This window comes from Lissotriton helveticus, chromosome 5_1, assembly GCF_964261635.1.
Source record: "Lissotriton helveticus chromosome 5_1, aLisHel1.1, whole genome shotgun sequence".
Classification (NCBI taxonomy): domain Eukaryota; kingdom Metazoa; phylum Chordata; class Amphibia; order Caudata; family Salamandridae; genus Lissotriton; species Lissotriton helveticus.
In genome coordinates this window covers 1,190,913,255-1,190,934,865 of record NC_136065.1, presented here as the reverse complement: position 1 = coordinate 1,190,934,865, position 21,611 = coordinate 1,190,913,255, and positions in this window count along the sequence as shown.

Below are 21,611 nucleotides of genomic sequence, written 5' to 3'. Positions count from 1 at the left end.
GGTACAATACACAGAATTAAAAGAAAAAGGAGGACCCCACACAGAGTAGTAAGGGACTGGGGGAAGACAGTGATCAAAGACAAAAAGTCCCAATTAGGTGGACACTAAAGAATATGTCCTATTTCAGTGTTACTCGTAGGGGTGTAATGCTAGAACCAGCATGCCATAAAATAGGCGGGAAAGGCAAAGGTACAATATGATATATTTTAGTTATCTTTATACATTAATTACAATAGTATCACATTAGGGACAATCGTAGATTATGACAAATTCTAAACAATACTATAGACTATAGTTTTAATCATTGAGACTTGTCACGGTGCATGTTTGGTGAAGCTCTGTTTAAAATTTATTCACTCAGTCAATTTACAGTTCGATATTCAAATCAAAAACATTAAAAACATATCACAATAGACATTTTAATAAAAGGTTTACATAGAATACATAATAAAAACAAGAAGAATCAAAAAGGTCGACGCGGCGTTTCGGCTTTCTTTTAGTACACCCTCCTCAGGACTGATTCTAAACGGTTAAAAAACACAGAGTTACCATCCATTTTTTGTTTGCACAGTTGTTTCATTTTTATAAGGACGCATCTCCCTTTCTCAGATTGTCGCACTAATGTGATTAAGTTTCATATTGTCATATGCTTTAGATCAATCTTTCAAGACACATCTCCCTTAACTCAATTATCGCACTAATGCTTCACAAAACGATATATTACTCATTTTTTTACACATATTCACATTGGGCAAAAGTTTAATGTCATGTTCACGCTATATATTTTGGCATTGTCTTACTATTCATCTCCATACATATTTACACAAAAAGATTTGTTTGCCTCTCCCTTGGACCTGTGTCCAATGCTGTTGCCTCCAATATCTTGACAATAAAAAACATGGCATATTGTCTCCAGCACGCATACCTTATTCCAGATGGAGTTCATGGCTCAACTGGAGAGTACTGGTTTAATAAAACTTTCTATAAGCTTTTAGATGATTAGCAGATCACAGGATGCTATTTTCAATTTGCAAAATGTGCTGTCTCTGAATAAGAAAATAAGGATTATCGATGGCATCCTTTATTATCGCTCTCACACATATCTACTTATATTAGATGGGCGATATCGTCGCTACATACCTCGTGGATAAGGAGTTAAATCAATGCTCCTTTGGTGTCATCTACATCTGTCTATATCTCTCAGAACATGTCTATGGGTAAAAAACAGGATTTCCCTTAGTTTCTAAATTAAAATGAACCGTCCCCACCTGTTTACTCTTAATATGGTATGGTCCGCCTTATACCTGTGACTGGGATGTGATCTTGCAGGATTTGTCTGCCAGGAGGAGCCACCGTTTTTATACAAGCTGTTGGCAATAATCTTCCTACGGGATTACAATTAATGCCTTTATTAAGATTATGATAAGTAATACAACAATGATCTAATTTCGTACTGATATTTCACTCACCATGTGAGCTGGGCGTTCGATCACTGTAGACTGGAACCTCTTTCAATTAGGTCAGCCTTTGGCGGAGGACAGATTAACAAACTGGGGGTTGGCCTCGTACGTTTGTCGTTCTCTGTGAAGGTATTAAGTGAAATATATAAAATAATTTATCTTATGGGCACTTGTGGTTATGACCAAATAATATCAAATATGCCCTCGATGCTTTGTCTGGCTTATATTCTCAAGTTAAACATAGGGAGACTAAGAAATAAATCTCCGTTATTTCATGTCTCTACACACGACATATACTATTATATAACCCCATGTTTAGATTAGGGAGCCTCACCTCTCTCTATTTCAAATAGGACGCTTCACTAACTCAGCACGGGTGTTTACACCCATTCATTATATTGTCAATCACTCACCACATATGAACTGGATTGAACTAGCACTTGTACACGCTAGTCCAAAGCTTCTCGCTATATCCTGTTGAGAGTCTACTAGCTACATTTCCGTTATGCGGTCCGATTATAATTCGTAAAAACTAAAGCCATTCTATGTTGCTTACCTTCTCTCTTTAATTCGGCCTCCCTGCTCCTATATCCTGGCAGCCCATCCTCATGTCATTCAATCGATATATATAAAAAGGAAAGGAATTGCCGAGTTCGCTTTTCCGGGTTTATATGTGTCCCACCTTGTGATTGGGCGCCTTTCTCCTGCAACCCTATTGGTCCAAAGTTGACCAATCCGGGAAGCGTTGCTATGGTAACTTAACGCCTCTACCGGCTTTTTCACATTGGGTAGTGGCGTTTCTGCTGCTCACCCTCATTGGTTCTTTGATATAATGCGTTTCTATGGAAATATTAACTTATATCGTGGAGGGATTTTATCCTCGCATGACTAGATACCTATCTGTTGCTCTGTTATATTATGTTGATCCTGGGTGTCATGCTCGCCATGGCTATTATGAATAGGCTCTGTATTCCTTTGAGTGCCTCAAATTTCTGTCCAGGTTTATTACTATTACTTAATGATTTTCTCCCAATCTTCTATTGAGTTCAAACCGCATCTTACACTGTTGAGGGTGGACATATAAAATTGTTCCCTTCTCTTTCTCTTGTCTTCCAGATTGCCACCTCTCTTACTGCCTGTTATTTTTTCTAATCCACACCATTTCAGATCATCAATAAGATGACCAGCTGCCCCACAATGTTCAGTGAGCGGCGCTCCTATTTTGTTGGTTCTTAGGGCTGATCGGTGCTCGTTTAGTCGTAGCCTGATTTCCCTAGATGTCTCCCCCACGTATGATTTCTGGCAAGGACATTGAATCAGATAAATTGCATTTTTCGTCCTACAGTTAATGAAGCTTTTAATGTTTACTGATCTATCATTAACTGTAACTTTATTGCCTTTAATAATACTGGTACAATTTACACACCCCAAACAGGGGTGCGTGCCCGTTGGTAAGGGGGTGTCATTAATGGTCGTTTGCAAATTTTTGGGCATTTCTCTATACGTGTGAACTAGAGAATTTCTGATTGTTTTGTTTCTCCTATATGAAAATATAGGCTTTGGGTTTGGCATATGTGTTTTGTCCGTCACCAAGTGCCAATTTCTGTTTATGATATTCTTGACTTTATGACTAACTTGTGAAAAATGTTGTTACAAACGTAATGGGTTGTTGACTTTTGTGACTATCATCTTTTGGCATAAACAAATTGTCTCTATTGAAATATTTCGCCCGTTTATAGGCGTGCCTAATCATCCTTTTGGGGTAACCTCTGTCTGAGAATTTAATTTTCAGGGCTGCTGCATGTATTTCATAATCCTGCATCGAAGTACAGTTTCTTCTTAACCGAAGAAATTGTCCGAATGGGATATTGTTCTTCTGTGATGCCGGATGGTTGCTGTCAAAATGCAGCATGCTGTTCCTGTCTGTGGGTTTTGTGTATAACTCCACAGTCAGGTGGCCATCTGTCTGCTTGATAATAAGCCCATTTCAGAGAAATAAAGCGGGCATTCTGCACCACAGAGGATCATCACTATCTGGAGTGAAGCTCTGTGTGGCGTACGCACTATGTGGCGCCTCTCATTTTGTAGCAGTTGCTAAACTCTCCTGAGGTTTGGAGAAACAGTGACCATCTAGGATTATCAGCTATAACTTTCCTCATGTTTCATGGAGTCTTTTCTAGGAATTCGTTGCCTCCACCAGGAACTTGCTACTTGGATTCAGGATGTTATTGTGAAAATAATGTTTGTTTGTTTGAGAGTTTGTTGGAGATATTTGTGAAAACAAAGAAGCATTCTGAAAATCATGTCATGTTTAGAAAATGAACTTCAAACAACTAGAAGGAGGAGTTTAATGGTCATGGGTTAACACTTGATCGTGTCCATTAGTTGAAGCTGTCATCTTACAATAGGGTTTGAGTACTAAGCAATGCAGTAGTAGTGTATGTACCTCTCTATCAGGAATCACCTCATGCCTATCTTCAAACTGACAACTGCACCTGTCATTCAATCGTACCAAGAACTTTGTTGGGCATCTGACTGAGATTCTGTTTACAAATTACACCAATGGAGTTTGTAGCGAGTATTGGAATATCTTTTTATTTTTTGCTTTTGTAAAGTAATTTTAAAGTGCAAAATTAGTCCCACTGACTTCAAGAGGATCAAAGTACTATGGCAGCATCAGAGAATTGAATGCTGAGGCAAGCCATTGGATAAATTGCTTCATCAGACTGCCAAATCTTCTAAGGTCCTGGCCTCAGTTACCCAAGTGGCGGACCGCTTCCACTTAGGCCATCTTTCCGAGAGTGGTAAAATGAGTATAATAATTTTGTAAAGAGTAACATCTGGTTTTTACAGTGCTTAGAAATGGCAGAAGTGGAGTACGAAATGCTATATAAAAACAAGGTATGAATAGTTGCTGCAACAATGAGACAAAAGTAGTGAGTATTTCTAAGCGCAAACCTAGCCAAAAGGCAACGGAGCTATATTTTGAGATTCTTCCTGACCTGGCTGGGATATCACTGCCATATGTACACCCACCAGTGTAGCAGATGCATGAAAGGCACAGCCATATGGTGAGAGCAAGTTTGTTTGTTCCTCTCAAGCGGGAGTTTGTTTCAGAAAAACAAAATAACTATGACCCTAACATGTCAGGACAATTGTTTATTTTCTCTTGGAGGCCCTAGGAGTAGAAACTAGAGAAGGTAATCCCAAATGGAAACCCAGTGGCCCTCCCACCTTTCAATGGGGAGAGCACCAAGAGCATGCAATGCTGGTGCGTGATGCAGTTTCATGCCTGTGCCCAAACCTCACCACACGTGGCTGAAAGTATCAGCAGGATGCATGGCTTGAACATTGTAAAAAAAAAAAAAGAAATTCACTGGGAAAAAACACAGTTAAATAAATGTTTGGGTTCCTGTAGTGCAATCACTATAACATTCACATGAGGAAAAAATGTACTATAAATACCACAGTTAAAGTAATGTCATGGTCAAAATCGAAACCTAAACCCCCCCTTAAATTTGCCAGTTAATGTGTACTACTCTCACCACAACTTGCATCCTCTGTAAAAAGCGAGAACTGAAGGATATACTCATCTAAGATATGGGAGCCAATGTCCCCACAAAATTATTGGTGTCAGCTAGAACCTATCAGGGCCACATGCCTTGTACAACCTGTAGGGATACAGAAGATTAAGGGCCTGATTATGATGCCGACATCCAGTCGGTGGCGGTCCAATGGCCCATCGTGCCAACCACCGCATTAGGACACTGGTGGTCGGACCAAAAGTTGCCCGACACAACACCGCCGCCACCACCAGGATATTGGATCCCGAAGGTGTGGCGATGGTGTCAGGCCAAGTGAATGGTGGCAGTGCTGAGGCAGGATTATGGCTTCCCTTTCCAAATCCTTTACATGGCAGGGACCCCGCCATGTAAAGGATGTAGAAAACTTAAAGAGGGGGCCCCAAACAGGGCCCCGGGTGATTTTGCTTTAGGGGGGGGGACAGTGCATGGGGTCACTTGTTGTGCCCCCCTCTGCATGCACTTTCTTGTGTGCACAGTGTGCCATGCACGACAGGCGCTGCACCGTGACAGCATCGCCGTCAGGCTCACTTAGTGAGCATGCCACTGCTGACAGACTGCCGGGTGGCGGCGGTCATGTCATAATACATTGATCGGGATGACGGCTGCCCTACTGCTGACACTACGGCCTGGCGGTCTGACCGCCAGGTTCATAATCACCCCCTAAGGGTTTTACAGTGAGGCTCTCCCACCACATATACACAGTCAACGGAGGCAATTTGTAGCTGTAGGAATTGAGAGATGTGTATTGTAACCATTTAGGTTTAGTAAATGCTGGCAAGGTGGCTCAGTTAGTTGAATGATTTGTGTTGGCAAATGGGGTGTATTCACAGAAAAGCAGACTCCCACATTTCCCAGGGTGGTAAAATGAGTATCGTAATTTAGTGAAGAGTAACATCTGTTAATTTCTAAACTTAGAAATGACAGAATTGGAGTATGAAACACTATTTAAAAACAAGTTATTAATAGCTGCTGCCACAATGAGACAAAAGTAGTGCCTTAAAATTGACTAAATTCACAAGGAATTGAAGTGAAACGTTAAAAATAAGTAATTGATTTTGTCAAACAGAGTAACTGCCAATGTTGCTGAGTGATTATGTCACAGAAAAAAAGGCTAAACCTGAAACGCAGAGAGGAATTGTTGTTTGATAAAATAGTTAACTAATCCTTTGCTAGACATGTTTACCAGAACAGAGTCAAATCCAAATAATAATGTGACAACAATTGTAAAACATAATATTAACTGAAATGGATTAGCATTTACCATAATAAAACAGTAATTAACAACTCTAGAACGCTGCCCAGGTTACATTTATTGATGGTAATTTTTGTGAAGTATATCTAACCTGAAAGTATGCATGTATATGATATTTCTATAGCGTGAATCTAGCCAAAAGGCACGGGAGTGCTGTGCATAGTCAAAGACAAGTATAAACTCAACAAGTAAGAGGAGAGTAAGCTGGGTCGTAGATGGTTTATGCATTGTGTTGTAGTGTTATTTAAAGAGGTGAGTCTTCAACTCTTTCCTAAATTGGGGCTGCACTGCGACGGACCTGATGGATACAAAGATGGTGTTCCAGGTCCTGGATGCATAGATGGGAAAGGCCTTCTGTCTTTTTTTTTCTTTTTTGCTCTTTTTAGTCTGCAGTCTGATTGTGTCCTGATTGTGGGTGACCAAGACCCATCAGAGATCTTGAGCTTGTCTGCAAGATAAGCGGGGTGCTGGACATGATAACTTTGCAAATGATGTAGCTGGTTTTGAAGCTGGCATGGGCCAGCAAAGGGGGCCAATGGAGTCCCACCAGGATAGGAGTGATGTGATCGTATTTTTTTAGGACCTCAATGATTCGTGCTGCAGCATGTAGGATGCCCCCAAGGGGTGCTAGCGTGGAGTCTTGCAGGTAATAAATTCGGGCATTATGACTATCCAGGTGCGAGAGTACAAGAGATTGATACAGTGATGAAGTTGTTTTCTGCAAGAAATAGTCTGACTTTCTTCAGAACGAAGACAGTCTTTGATTTTTGACAATGTGTTCCTCAAGAGTGAGGTTGTGGTCCAAAGTGAATATAAGTGCCTTGGCATTCAGTGAAATTTGAGGTTTGAAGCCGTCAAAGTTCAGAGTATTGAGAAAGGTTTGTGCTGCATCTTGTTTATTGTATGAGAGTGTTTCACCATTCACAGCAGGAAGCAGAGCTGCAGATTTCTGAATAAATACCCACCCTTTGCTGGCTTATACAACTATTTCTGCTCCTGTTTGCTAAATATACATGGGCTAGGGTTAACAAAGTGTACAGCAACTGACGTTTTGATAATCTGGGCTTTTGAGCTTCTGAGCTTCTGAAACATTTTGCTTGTGCTTGGGTTCCAAAGCTTTACATAGTTACACCTATGACCCCAGCTATGGAAGACCTGGGGAGTTATGTTCTCCTGTCAACTGATTCAACACTGTCATGCCTCAAGCTGCAAGAATGAGCTGGGATGCCAGATACTTAGGCTCAGCTCAAACCTGCCACTCTGACTATACCTGTGCCTCTCTACCTACAGCGGCTGTCAACAGTAGTTGCTGTAAGTAACACTCTGAGAGGGTCTGAAGAGTATATTTCTACCAGTGCCATTAGCCCTTTAATACTTTCTAACTACAGCTGTGAGACCTCCTCCAACCTCCCTCACATTTCATACATAAAGTTGAAAATAACTTTCAAAAAGCCTTATGCCACTACTCTGCATGTGCCATTAATTATTTCATTCGATCACATATTAAGAAAAGACTGACTACACACATATGAGAATTGTACCCCAAAATGTGGCTCTGACTCAAGGATGACACTCCACAACGAGATAAGTTTCCAAAACCTTTTTTTCAGGAAACCACACATAGCGGCTGCAAATCAATCCCCGACGCGTTTCGGAGCCGCAGGCTCCTTCTTCATGGGGTGGTGCTTAGGCAATGGGCAGTTTGACCACAGGTGTATTTATCCATGAAGCGCATGCACTCTCCAGTGAGGCATGCTGGGACCTATAGTCCGACTGTCCCCTTAGGTGGAGTCTGTCCACTTTGCCCACAATAGCTGTTACATTAATGTTAATTTCTACAGCCCCCCAGTGAGCCCCAGGCGCTGTGTGCAGTTTTCACTTTAGCCTCCTTGTGTTGCTTGTCAGCTCATGCAATACAAGCTTGCAGACCTGTCACCATATTTCAAACAGGTGATTCATCTTCCGCGGCTAAGGTCGCCGCGTTTAACATTACCGCAAAATATGCCACCCATGCGCGCTGACGTCACTTCTTTCTTTTTCCGTGCCGAAAGCGCAGATACGGATTGAGCACATACCTCAGTCATTTTTTGACTTCTTTTTGAGACTATTTGTCTCCCCTTTTGTCTTTTGGTGCATGTAGAGATGCCCGGATTTAAGTCTTGTGGGTCGTGCCACAGTAACATGTCGGTGGCGGACCCCCATGATGTGTGCCTCTACTGCCTGTAGATCGACCATGAATCCCAGGACTGTCGAGACTGTTGAGCCATGGCCCCGAAGGCCTTGCGGGAGCTGTGCCAGAAGTTGCTGGAGGTCTGGCACTCCTCTCACCGCCTCTCCGGGTCTAGGGACCGTTCGCGGGACTGCTCGCGGGACCGCTCGCGGGACCGGAGCCGTCGCTCCTTGGACTCTAAGGGCCCCATTAGGATGGCGGACGGATTGCCCTCGCCGGGCCGGCGGTAGTCACCGCCGGCCCAGCCGGGGCAATCCGCCCGCCATCCCTGTAGAAAAGACCCCCCACCATATTACAATGGCTGGGGGGTCCACGGAGGACAGAAAGACCGTCCGCCACTTTTCCGCCCGGTCGACATGTCGACCGAGCAGAAAAGGGTTCAATATGGTTCAATATGGTTCAATATGGTGGCGGTGTCTGAAAGACATATTAGATTGTGCATTTTTCAATGCCTTTACCGCCACGGAAAGGCATGCGGAGTCTGCTTTTAGGAATCGTTGCGGGCCCCCATGAACTCCAGGGGGTCCCCCAGCCTTTCAAAGAGTAACGTGGCAGGCACCGCACCGTACCTGTCACGTTGTGCTTTGAAAAGCACAACATGTATTTTTAGCATTGCGGCGGACGGTGCTTTCAGCACCGCCCACCGCAATGTTAAAAATATGGGATGCACCAGCCACTGTGGCGGGTGCATTCTAATTGCCCCCACGGGACCCCCGCCCTTTTGGCGGGTGGTCCCTATCACCGTGAGGATGGCGAGTGAACAAAGTCCGCCCGCCATCCTAATGATGCCCTAAGTCTTCGCCTTCAGATTCCGGTAAGCGACGCCATAAAAAGAAGTTGAAGAAGCGTGTTCGCTCTCTGATGTCCCCTCGTCGCTCCCCGGAGGTGGACGAGGGGACAGCGGCTCTGCCCCTGCGGTTCCTCTGGAGCACGGGAGTCTCGTGGCCTACACGCTATACCTGGGTCCATCGGCGACTCCCGAACAGATGCAAGAATTTCTTCCTGCCATGGACTGTCTTTTTAGGCTCTGGGATCCCGCCGAAGAACCTTCGGGACCCGCAGCGGTCCCGTGTCTAGATCCTGTGGGCCCAGCGGCTCCGCCACTGGCGCCAGCCCCGGCGCCACAGGATTCTGCGCCGCTGGCTCAGGCCCCGGTGCCACAATGTGCAGCACCGCTGGCTCTGGCCCCGGCGCAGCCCTTGCCTCCGGCCCCGGCGTCGCCCCTGGCTCCGCCACATGTGCCGCACTGAGTGCCGTTTATCCCACCACTGCCCCGGTTCTCGGACCATTTTGTTCCTACCTGGGATATGGCTCCGGCTCGGCTCCAACCGGCGCCATTTTCGGCGCCGTTTCCGATGCCGCTTGCCCCCTCTCCGGCTCCGGCCCTGCTGCCGCAGCCGGCTCCCTCTACTCCGGAGCCGGATGAGAACTGGGACGGCTCTGAGGACCCCCTTGCCCGGCAGTGAGACTCAGACCTTCAAGACGCGGGCGAGCTTGATGTGTCTTCAGACACAGGGTTTGCCTCTCCTCCGCCTACTATGGAGCACACAGAGGGGACGGATGTGTCCCTCCTGGGATGGGGAGGCCACTAGGGAGAGGCGGAGCTCAGAGGCCTCTGGTCTCTGGTGGAGTACCGGCTCCATATCAATCTTCTGGAACTGCTGGCGATCCGACTTGCACTGAAGGCATTCCTTCCCTCTGTCCGGGGAAGTGTAGTGCATGTGTTCACGGACACCACTGCCATGTGGTATTTCATCAAACAGGGGGGGTGGGGTGCTGGATCCTATGTCAGGAGGCTCTGTGCCTCTGGACATGGCTGGAACATCAAGGCATTACCTTGGTGGTTCAACACCTGGCACGTTCTCTGAACGCCAGGGCGAACGAACTCAGCCGCCGGTGCTTGATGGATCAGGAATGGCATCTGAACTCAGACGTGGCGCAAGGTCTCTTTCTGCAGTGGGGAGAGCCTTGGGTATTGGAATTTCCAAGGCGGCACTCGCTCAAGGACGCTTTTCGTCTCGAGTGGAGCTGCAGTCTACTGTATGCTTTATCGCCTAAACCACTTCTGGCCAGAGTGCTGAAGAAGATCAGGCACGACCGGGCTCAAGTTATTCTTGTGGCTCCGGACTGGGTTAGACGAGTATGGTATTCCGAGCTACTCATTATGAGCATCAATCCCCCGATCTGTCTGCCTCTTCGGGAGGATCTTCTGTTGCAGCAGCAGGGGACGGTCCTCCACCCGAACCTGTCCAGCCTCCACATCCATGCATGGAGATTGAGCGGCAACAGTTGACGGCTTTCGACCTTCCTCCCGAAGTCTGTGATGTCATTCTGGCAGCCAGGCGTTCCTCCACTAAAACGGTATACGCGTGCTGATGGAATACATTTGTGGCATGGTGCACAGCAAAGGCTGTGAATCCCCTTTCAGCCCCTCTTTCTGAGGTTCTTCTGTTTCTCCAATCTTTGGCCCAGCAGGGCTCTGCTCCGGGCACTATCAAAGGCTATCTTTCTTCCATTTCCGCCTTCCTGAGACTTCCTGACCAGCCTTCTCTTTTTAAGTTTTCGGTTGTTAACCGCTTTCTTAAAGGGATTACACACACATTTCGTCCCATGCCTTTCATAATGCCTCAAAGGGACTTAAATCTTGTCTTGACTTTTCTGATGTGCGTTCCCTTTGAGCCTCTTCATAACGGTCCTTTACGTTTTCTTACTCTAAAGATGGCTTTCCTGGTGGCTATCACCTCTGCCAGAAGAGTGAGTGAGCTCCAGGCTCTTTCTTCTAAACCTTCTTTCCTTTCTGTTCATCCGGACAAGGTGGTTTTAAGGACCCGTCCTTCTTTCTTGCCAAAGATTGTCACGCCCTTCCACATCGGGCAGACCATCACTTTGCCCACCTTCTTTCCACCTCCGCATCCTTCCAGGGAAGAGGAGAGGCTCCACCGTCTGGACCCAAAATGTGCGCTTGCTTTCTATCTGCAGTGTACACAACAGTTCCGGGTGGATGATCAGCTCTTTGTTTTCTACCTGGGCGCCAAAAAAGGTTGGGCTGTGCACAAACGGACCATTTCCTGATGGGTGGTTCTGTGCATCAAAGCATGTTACTCCTTGACCAAGAAGGAGCCTCCTTTGGGGCTGCGTGCCCATTTGACCAGGGCCAATGCAGCCACTACTGCCTTGGGGCGCGGCGTTCCCTTGCAGGACATTTGTCAGGCAGCAACGTGGGCCGTGCTGCACACGCTCACGAAGCACTACTACCTTGACAGTCAAGTCAAGAGAGACAGCTTCTTCAGCTGTTCTGCTCTCCGTGACTTTCTGGTGTCATTTTGTTTGCAGACCCACCAGAGGGGTTGGGATTGCTGGGGTATCTATTCTAAGGTAAGTAATCCATCACTAACGTGTCTCTTTCAGATGCACAAGGTACTACTTGCTAGATCTGCAAGAGACATTAGTTAGTGATAGATTCCTTACTGCCCCGCCCATCTTCCCCGTTCTGCGAACTGATTACTAGGGGTAAGGTCATCCCCTTTTAGGGTCCTAGTTTTATGCACCAACAGTCAGGTATCTTGCATGGCTCTGCATTTCGGCGCGGAAAGTCGTGTACAGAACTGACGTCAACGCGCATGGGTGGCGCCTAAGTAGTCTCCGTGACGTCATCTCGGCGCTCACGATGCCAGTGACGGACACTGAGCCGCACAACGCCTCCTACAGACGCTCAGGGGTACTGCTAAGCAAAACTTTCCGGATCCAGTCTGACGCCTGGGAAATATTCTAAGGTAAGGAATCTATCACTAACTAATGTCTCTTACAGATATATCGTTACACAAGTAGTAAATGATGACATCACTAATGACATCTTAAATGTCATCACTGATTACACCACTGATGACATCATCCAGTGACTATGTGTTTCTTTAAAATGTAAATATGTTTTATATATATATATATATATATATATATATATATATATATATATATATATATATGCCAAGGTGTATTGAAGAATGAATGAGTGTATAAGAGTCAGGATGCATGATTAAGTAGGTGTGTGACTGACTGTATAAGTGAGTGATTAATTGTGTCTTACTTACTGCATGTGTTAGCGATTAATAGACATTCACACAGTTTAGGTTGTCAGCTAAATGAGGATCTATATGGGCTATTGATTGCTTGTCTGAGTATATGTATGGGTGCCTGAGTGTTTGTGTGTGTGGGCGGGGGGCTGTGACTCTGTGCATAAATGTGTGAGTGGATAATTCATTGCGTATATGTGTTCAAGTCTGTATCTGTGAACGGCTGTATGGCTGGGTGAGTTTGTGTATGGATGTCTTGGTGAGTGAATGGATGCCTCAGTGGTACATGTGTGAGTAACTGCATATGTCAAAGGCAGTATATGTGAGTGTTGGACTGTATAAATGACTGTATGTGAGAGTGAGTGATTGTGAGAGTGCCTGTATGGACCAGTGTGTGCTTGTATTAGTTATTGTATTAGAGTGAAAGTATGTGTTAGTATATGTTTAAATAAGTGAGGTGGTATGTGTATAACTGTACAGGTGAGTAAATAAAGGTTGTGATTCATTATTTCCATTACTGACTAGGTGTGTGAATAACTGTCTGAATGTCTGTACAGATGAGTAAGTGGATATGATAATATAGTATTGATAGCTGACTGTATGTATGATTGACTGAATAAATTGATGTGTGTGTAGACGTAGGAATTAGTCAGTGGATATATACTAACTGGTATTGGTATGTACATGGGTTCAAAAATTATAGTCTGTATTTTACAGTGGGTGTATCAAGTGTTATATAAGAGTCTGATGAGGTGGATCAGATTGTCACGTGGATGAAGTAATCAGTGATGTCATCAGTGATGTCATTTGAGGTGTCATCAGTGATGTCATCATTGATTTCACCGACCATGTCATAAATGATGTAATATGTGACGTCATCAGCAGTGCATTGCGGGGGCGCGAGTTATAGTTTGCTGAACTAACTATAACAGGGGAATTTCTATTGTTTTGTATGAGTGAAATGCCCAACTAACTATAACGTCCCTGAAATCTATGTTTTTTTCTGTGAATTTCTAAGGTTTTTTTAAATGCTAATTCCTAACTATAACGTCTGTAAAAACTAGGTTTTTTTAAGTGAATTACGAAGGTTTTTTAAATGTTAATTTCATATTTTAATATTTATAAAACCTATAATTTTTCTATTTTTTTTACAATATCTTGCAAATCTATTATCCTTTTTTCAACTTTTAAAATTATATAATATTTTATATCTTCCCCCCAAAAATTTATATCATTTTTTCTTTTTTTGGGAGAAAACTAAAGTCCTGTATCGGTAGTCTACCAAGCTCCATCAGCACGCGAATCCTTTCCACCATATTGAAATTATGTGCATTACGTTTTAAACGGGTTCGTGGCACCGCGTTGCGCGTAACCACATGGTATGAGGTTGCGCCAGCTGCTAGTTTGGATGCGATGGGTACCCAGTACCAAGCAGCGCATTACATCATGCACGTATGGGGTTGCGCCAGCTGCGTGTTGCGTATGCGACGAGTGCACCCTGCCAGGCCCTGTCTTATGTCATAGACATATGGTGTCGCGCCAGGTACGCGATTCCCTCTTTTTTTGATGTCTCAAAAGTATATGTAAATAACTTTAAAGTGTATATGAAACCAAGCGATAATCTATAATATTTTAAACATTTATATATTTCGAACTGTGTATATTATATATAGTTATATATTTAAACTTATATTACAGTAAATATATTGTCTCAAAATTGCATCGAGTGCGGTCTCCTTGCGCGCTGAGTGCGCGATTGCCATGTGACCTTAAAAAAAGCATTTAACTAGTTCATAACATTTCCCATTGTAGCAGTTGCATAACGCCACCCATTTTAGTCATTCTCTCTACAGCATTTGATGAGACACAACTCTTCTGCTTAGAGAGCTTTTTTGAAACTTTTTGCTATGTACACATATCTTACACTACACACAACATGCAACTACCATCTTCATCAATATTCATAGTCTGTAAAGTAGCCTTCCACCTGTGATAGCCATACACCTAAAAGTTACATAACCGAAGTTTTCCCCACTACCAGAGGTAACATGGTTGCATACGCTGTCCACAGCACAATGTAATGTAGTACGGCCCAGGGGCAGTATCATACATAGATAATGAGCACACGGACACAGATAGTGGAAGTGGGTACGGGCCCGTGCACTCAACACCTTTTTATTACCAGGGTCACACATCCAGTGACGTCTGTGGTGGATGCGTGTGGAGTGAGTGTAAACCAGCCCTCAGGGGATGGTTGTTGCTACCATGACCTACAACAAGAACCATTGGATCACACACAGACATTCAATAATAAAAGAATCAATAGTTGTGCTGCAGTAAGGTAGGGACAGTAGATGTGAAATAATACAGAAAAATATTCTATCGTAAAAGAACCACAACTTGTGGTATACTGAGACACAATCAATAGATCTGAAATAATACACAAAACGATTGAATCATAAAGGGTCCATCAGTTCTAGTGCACTCAGATAGCCACATCAAAAGCATTCAGCATGTGCACAGCCTGCGATGGTGCGTGCTGCGGGCGGGCCGTACTAGGAGTAATATCTGTTGCCAACAACACAACATCATCTGCAATAGCGATTCCATCTGAATTGTGAAACTACTGTCTGCAGTATAGGCCAGATAGAACGGTCAGCAAGGGGCCACAGCTACGTAACGTGGACTTGAGCTGCCCAGTTTGTCATAAGCGCAGCAACAAAAAGCGTGTGCGTAGCCTGTGATAATGCGTATGCGTGGTACGGACAGAGCGCACTGCAGCAATGTCTTTTCCTACAGGACTACCTCATCAACCGTACCGACTCAATCTGAATTGTGAACACTACTGTCTGCAGTGTTAATTGAAGGCAGTACTCACACAGACATCCATGAATACTTTTTCTCACTTCCTCTTCACAAAATACAACAACCTAAATTACAGAAAACTCTGCAATAAATAAATCAAAACAATTCGAATTGCGATTTTTGCTGTCCACAGTGTAGATCCTTTGCACTTGCAAGATAAATTTGGTCAGTGTAGTAAACCTATAAGTCATCTAAAATAATGTCTTTAAGCAAGTATACTAAAAGGATATTGTGTATATTTCAATAGACGTTGTAGTTACTTGACTACTGGTTTCTGTAATTAAACAATCACCTCTCGGTCTGAATTGTGAACACTTCTGTCTGCAGTGTAGGCCAGAGAGAGTGGTCAGCAAGGGCCACAGCTACATAACGTGGACTTGAGCTGCCCAGTTTGTCATAAGTGAAGCAAAAAAATCGTGTGCACAGCCTGTAATGATACATATGCATGGTGCAGGCACAGCGCACTGGAGCAATGTCTTTTCCTACAGGACTGCGTCATCTACAATAGCGACTCGATCTGAATTGTGAACACTGCTGTCTGCAGTGTTATTTGAAGGCCGTACTCACACAGACAACCATGAATATTTTTTCTCACTTCCTCTTCACAAAATACAACAACATAAATTACAGAAAACTCTGCAATAATTAAATCAAAACAATTTGAATTGCGATTTCTGCTGTCCACAGTGTAGACTTTTCAGTTTTCCTTTGGACTTGCAAGATGAATTTGGTCATTGTAGTAAACCTATAAGTCATCTAAAAAAAAATCTTCAAGCAAGTATACTAAAAGGATTCTGTAATTAAACAATCACCACTCGATCTGAATTGTGAGCCCTGCTGACCGCAGTGTAGGTCAGAGGCACTATTCATTAATGCCTCACAGCCACATACCTTTGAATTCGAAAGCATGGAGTTGGTTGCACCAGATCGGAGGGTGTACACAGAAATAATCACAGACTTTAACTTCTGACATCCTCAATCATAGAATCAAGACCCCGTTTCACTGTTCGGACCTGCTGTACCACGGTGTACTCCACCGACTGGTGTCAACCAAGCACAATGAGCATGTGCAACAGTTAACTACGCAAGCACAGAGTCTGATGCACCTCAACGGAGGGAGTTCTATGAAAACTAAGCAACAAGTAATATCGGATATCTTCCATTGTGGAATCAAGACACCGTTCCACTGTTGGGACCTAGAGTTGGTTGCACCTGATCGGAGGTGGTACACAGAAATAATCACAGACTTTAACTTCTGACATCCTCAATCATAGAATCAAGACCCCGTTTCACTGTTCGGACCTGCTGTACCGCGGTGTACTCCACCGACTGGTGTCAACCAAGCACAATAATCATGTGCAACAGTTAGCTACGCAAGCACAGAGTCTGATGCACCTCAACGGAGGGAGTTCTATGAAAACGAAGCAGCAGGTAATATCGGACATCGTCCATTGTGGGATCGAGATACCGTTCCACTGTTGGGACCTAGAGTAGGTTGCACCTGGTCGGAGTTGATAGACAGAAATGATCACAGACTTTAACTTCTGACATCCTCAATCATAGAATCAAGACCCCGTTTCACTGTTCGGACCTGCTGTACCGCGGTGTAGTACAGCAACTACAGTCAACCGAGCCTGTACAGCAGTTAGCTACGGAAGCACAGAGTGTGATGCACCTCAATGGAGGGAGTTCTGTGAAAAGCAAGCAGCAGGTAATATTGGACATCATCCATTGTGGGATCAAGACACCGTTCCACTGTTGGGACCTAGAGTTGGTTGCACCTGGTCAAAGGGAGTACCTTCATCTCCACTCTCAGATGCAGTTCTAACATCGTCCATTGTGGGATCAAGACACCGTTCCACTGTTGGTACCTGTTGGACTACTGTGTACACAGAGGATGTATTTACATAGCATGCTTTTACTACGCGTTTTTTACTTCGCAATTGCATTTACTTTGCATTTTTTTAGTACGCATGTCATTACTTTGCAAAATTAGTAATAACATTAGAATTTGCTTTTCTTAGCGGTACCTTACTTCGCATGTTTTTACTACGCGTACATAGTGTTTATATATATATATATATATTTTATTTGTAACCTAAACACTGGGACGGAATGCCAGGGAAATAGGGGATTTGGGTGGGTAATTAATTTAAAAAATATCGATTAACTACAGCACTACCCTAAAACCCTTTACAAACTACCCCCTACACTACACATACACTACAACACTACCCTAAACCCTAAAGCACTAGCCACTACACTACACATACACTACAACACTACCTTTAACCCTATAACACTACCCTACACTACACATACACTACAACACTACCCTAAAACACTACCCCCTACACTACACAACCACTACTACACTACCCTAAACCCTAAAACACTACCCTACACTACACATACACTACAACACTACCCTGAACCTTATAACACTACTCCCCTACACTACACAACACTACCCTAAACCCTATAACACTACCCCCTACAAAATATCGGTTAACTACAGCTCTACCCTAAAACCCTTTACAAACTACCCCCTACCCCAAAACACTACCCTACACTACACGTACACTACAACACTACCCTAAACCCTGATACACCACCCCCTACACTACACATACACTTCAACACTACCCTACACCCTAATACACTACCCTACACTACACATACACTACAACACTACCCTAAACCCTAAAACACTTCCCCCTACACTACACATACACTACAACACTACCCTAAACCCTAAAACACTACCCCCTAGACTACACGTACACTACAACACTACCCTAAACCCTATAACACTACCCCCTACACTACAAATACACTACTACACTACCCTAAACCCTAATACACTACACTACAGTACACATACACTAAAACACTACCCTAAACCCTAAAACACTTCCCCCTTCACTACACATACACTACAACACTACCCTAAACCCTAAAACACTACCCCCTACACTACACATACACTACAACATTACACTAAATCCCAAAACACTACCCTACACTACACGTACCCTACAACACTACCCTAAACCCTAATACATTACCCCCTACACTACACATACACTACAACACTACCCTAAACCCTAAAACACTACCCTACACTACACATACACTACAACACTACCCTAAACCCTTAAACACTACACCCTACACTACACATACACTACAACACTATCCTAACTACACTGCCCCACTCACCTCTCTCTCCTCGTGGTCCCTCTCTTCACCTCCAACCATAAATAATTTTACATCTTTAACATTAATTTAAAAAAAAAGAAAAACAAAGTAAAATAATGCATAGAACAGCATATTGCGAAGTAAAGGCATGCTAATTAAAAGCATGCGAAATAAAAGACAATGCGTACTAATAAATGCTAAGTAAAACACCTGCGAAGTAAAAGTTGCGAAGTAAAGGTTGCTTCCCATACAGAGCACTCCACGCTGCTGGGCCTAAGGGCGGGCGCTGTGTTCCTGTGTCGCGTTAGCCAGCATTGATCTCAGGAGCCTTCCAAGCTCGCAGACCTCAGCCCAGGAGCTTCCGCCAGCACGTGGGTGGCCCTCTTTCACATACGGCGGTGTCGAAAGATGAACTGTGCGGCATATAGGCGTCACAGCATCCATGGCGGTTTCTGAGTACCAGCACTCTGAGAGCATCAGTCACGCAGCCATCTTTGCTCACGTGGGCAACCTCATGGCTGTGTAAGCTGTGCAGACCTGGCAGACACGTTCGCCATTCAGTAAGAGAATCACACCCAGAGAAACTTGCCTTTTATTCTACGCTAGCCATGCGTACGCCGAGCCAGCCAACCACGCTAAAGATTTGGGGGGGAGGGTGCACGTACGCGCTACGTTTCTGTAATCTTTCCTACTGACTGTACTATCATGGTAGCGTCCACTATCCACTTCATTCAATACACCATCAGTGTATGTTGACATGTACATGTCTGTGCTCTGCATACTCAAGTCTGTCCGGCACAGTCCCTCAGCACTTTGCATTGTATACTTTTATAATCAAGAATCACTTGCCACCTTCGCACATACTTTACTCCCATCTCTCCCCGCATTCTGCATTGTGTGGCAGAGGTGCCATGCCATGTTTGGTTTGTGTACATGGCTAGCCACGGCTCCAACAGTACTTAATGTTGTTGTGTCTGCTCGGTGTACACGTTGCTTGTCATGTTGTATGTGATTATACAAGGTAGCACGTTTATACACGAGAAGTGGTTTCTCCCATTTACATATCGCTGTCTTAAAGAGCATACAGAAGTTTTTTCTCACAGGTAAAAACTGCGACCACAATGGCAGTCATTCATTACTATCCAAGAATGTCCATCTGCAAGCTGCTTCTAAGCTTACGGCCCCCAATCTTGCGTGCTTTCTTAAAAGCATGCTAACTCTCACAATTAGACCAACATTCACAGAGCTTTCTAACGGCAGTTATCTGCTTCTCAATAACATTCACTCCTACGGAATGTGAGCTGGCATACCGTATGTCTTTACTGTTTCAAGCGGAGTAACTTCCTCTGGCAATATCTACTCCCACCCACACAAAGTAACTCCCAAACTTCAACTTGGCCTTCAATCCCTACTTTGAAAACAGATTTCATTAAACTAACCAAACTGAAAGTGCTTTTGTTCAGAACACGTCTGCAAAAGAAATGTATCGACTGCAAATAGCATGAACTTTAAGTGAAAGAAAGTCCCTTTTAAATACAAACCTCCCATTACAGTTTGTGAATTGTTACACAATTTTCAACACATCTCACACTCAAGGTCTGGCACACTTTTTTAACATGGTCTCCTCCGGCCTTCTCACAGCCATTGAAACTGTTTTTGGTATAATACCAGACTTAATTCATTCCATCATCTCTGGAATTACAGGAACAGTGCCCATAATTCTCGCTCTGTTTGCGGCCATCCTACTACTATTTTTTTGCTTGTAAAAAATGGCTGTGCTCCCTGTGGTAACAACCACGTCCGACAGAATATGCCTCTACGCAAAGCTACATCAATACCATGAAAAAATGGAACTACTTTTCGGCTGCCTGCCTCTATCTATTATCGGAGCCAGCTACAACATGACATTCATTTACACATATGCAATCTGCGTGAAACCATCTTTTTATTGCAAAACTTGCCCATTCGACTGGCGAATGGATCTACGCCTTGCCAACATCCCAACAATCGCTCCCAATATCCAGCAGGTAATGCAGTATCTAGAAAACCATGAACTTGATTGTTCGGGCACTGGAGGAATGGCGGATGCCACGCAAAAAGGTATTGTGGTGGAATGGGATTTCTGCGCAGCCGCGAAAGATCTCCTGCAACGTGCGACCTTTGACAACATCGAAGTTTGCCTGCTAATTCAAATTGCTGCTCCAACATTCGAGGTACATTACTGTCCCTTCGAGGATATGAATTATATCGCTTCACTTTTCTCACACGATGGCAACAATAACCTCTTGGAACATTACACATCTCAAGCCGCTGAAGAACTTCCGGACTGCAATTTCCAAAACTTGTAAGAAACTCACGTTATTCTTGGATTGATTTTTTCCATCTTTTTTCCTTACATTCTTTTAATACACTTCAATTGTACTACTTTCATATAATAACTTTCTAAGTATGCTCACGCATTTGAACTCTGTTTTCATTATTGCCCCTTACGTCTCCACTCTAACCAGGAATGGGTGATGTATGGCCTATGCAAATACGCTATTTACTTGCTAAATTAGCCTAAACCAAACATCCATTTTGAAACCATGTCTATTCTTTGTGCATACATCTCTATGCCTGCCTGTTATCCCTAAAGCCCTTTCACACAAATGTACTCTTCCTCAGCCTGTGCTCACATGCTGCCGATCAAGATAAAAAAACACGACATTGTTTAGGAACTGGTTGCCACAGTGTGGTAACCATATCCTACCTTTATTTTCATTATACAATTAAGGGCCAGATGTAGGTAAATCTATTTTACCGACTCATAAATACCGAATTTTACCGATTCGGTATTTATGAATCGGTAAAATAGAAGCAGGGAGATGTAGGTACATCCAGATGTTTTTTTACCGAATCGGTAAAAATCGGTATTTACCGATTCGGTAAATACCGACCGGTAATGCCCAT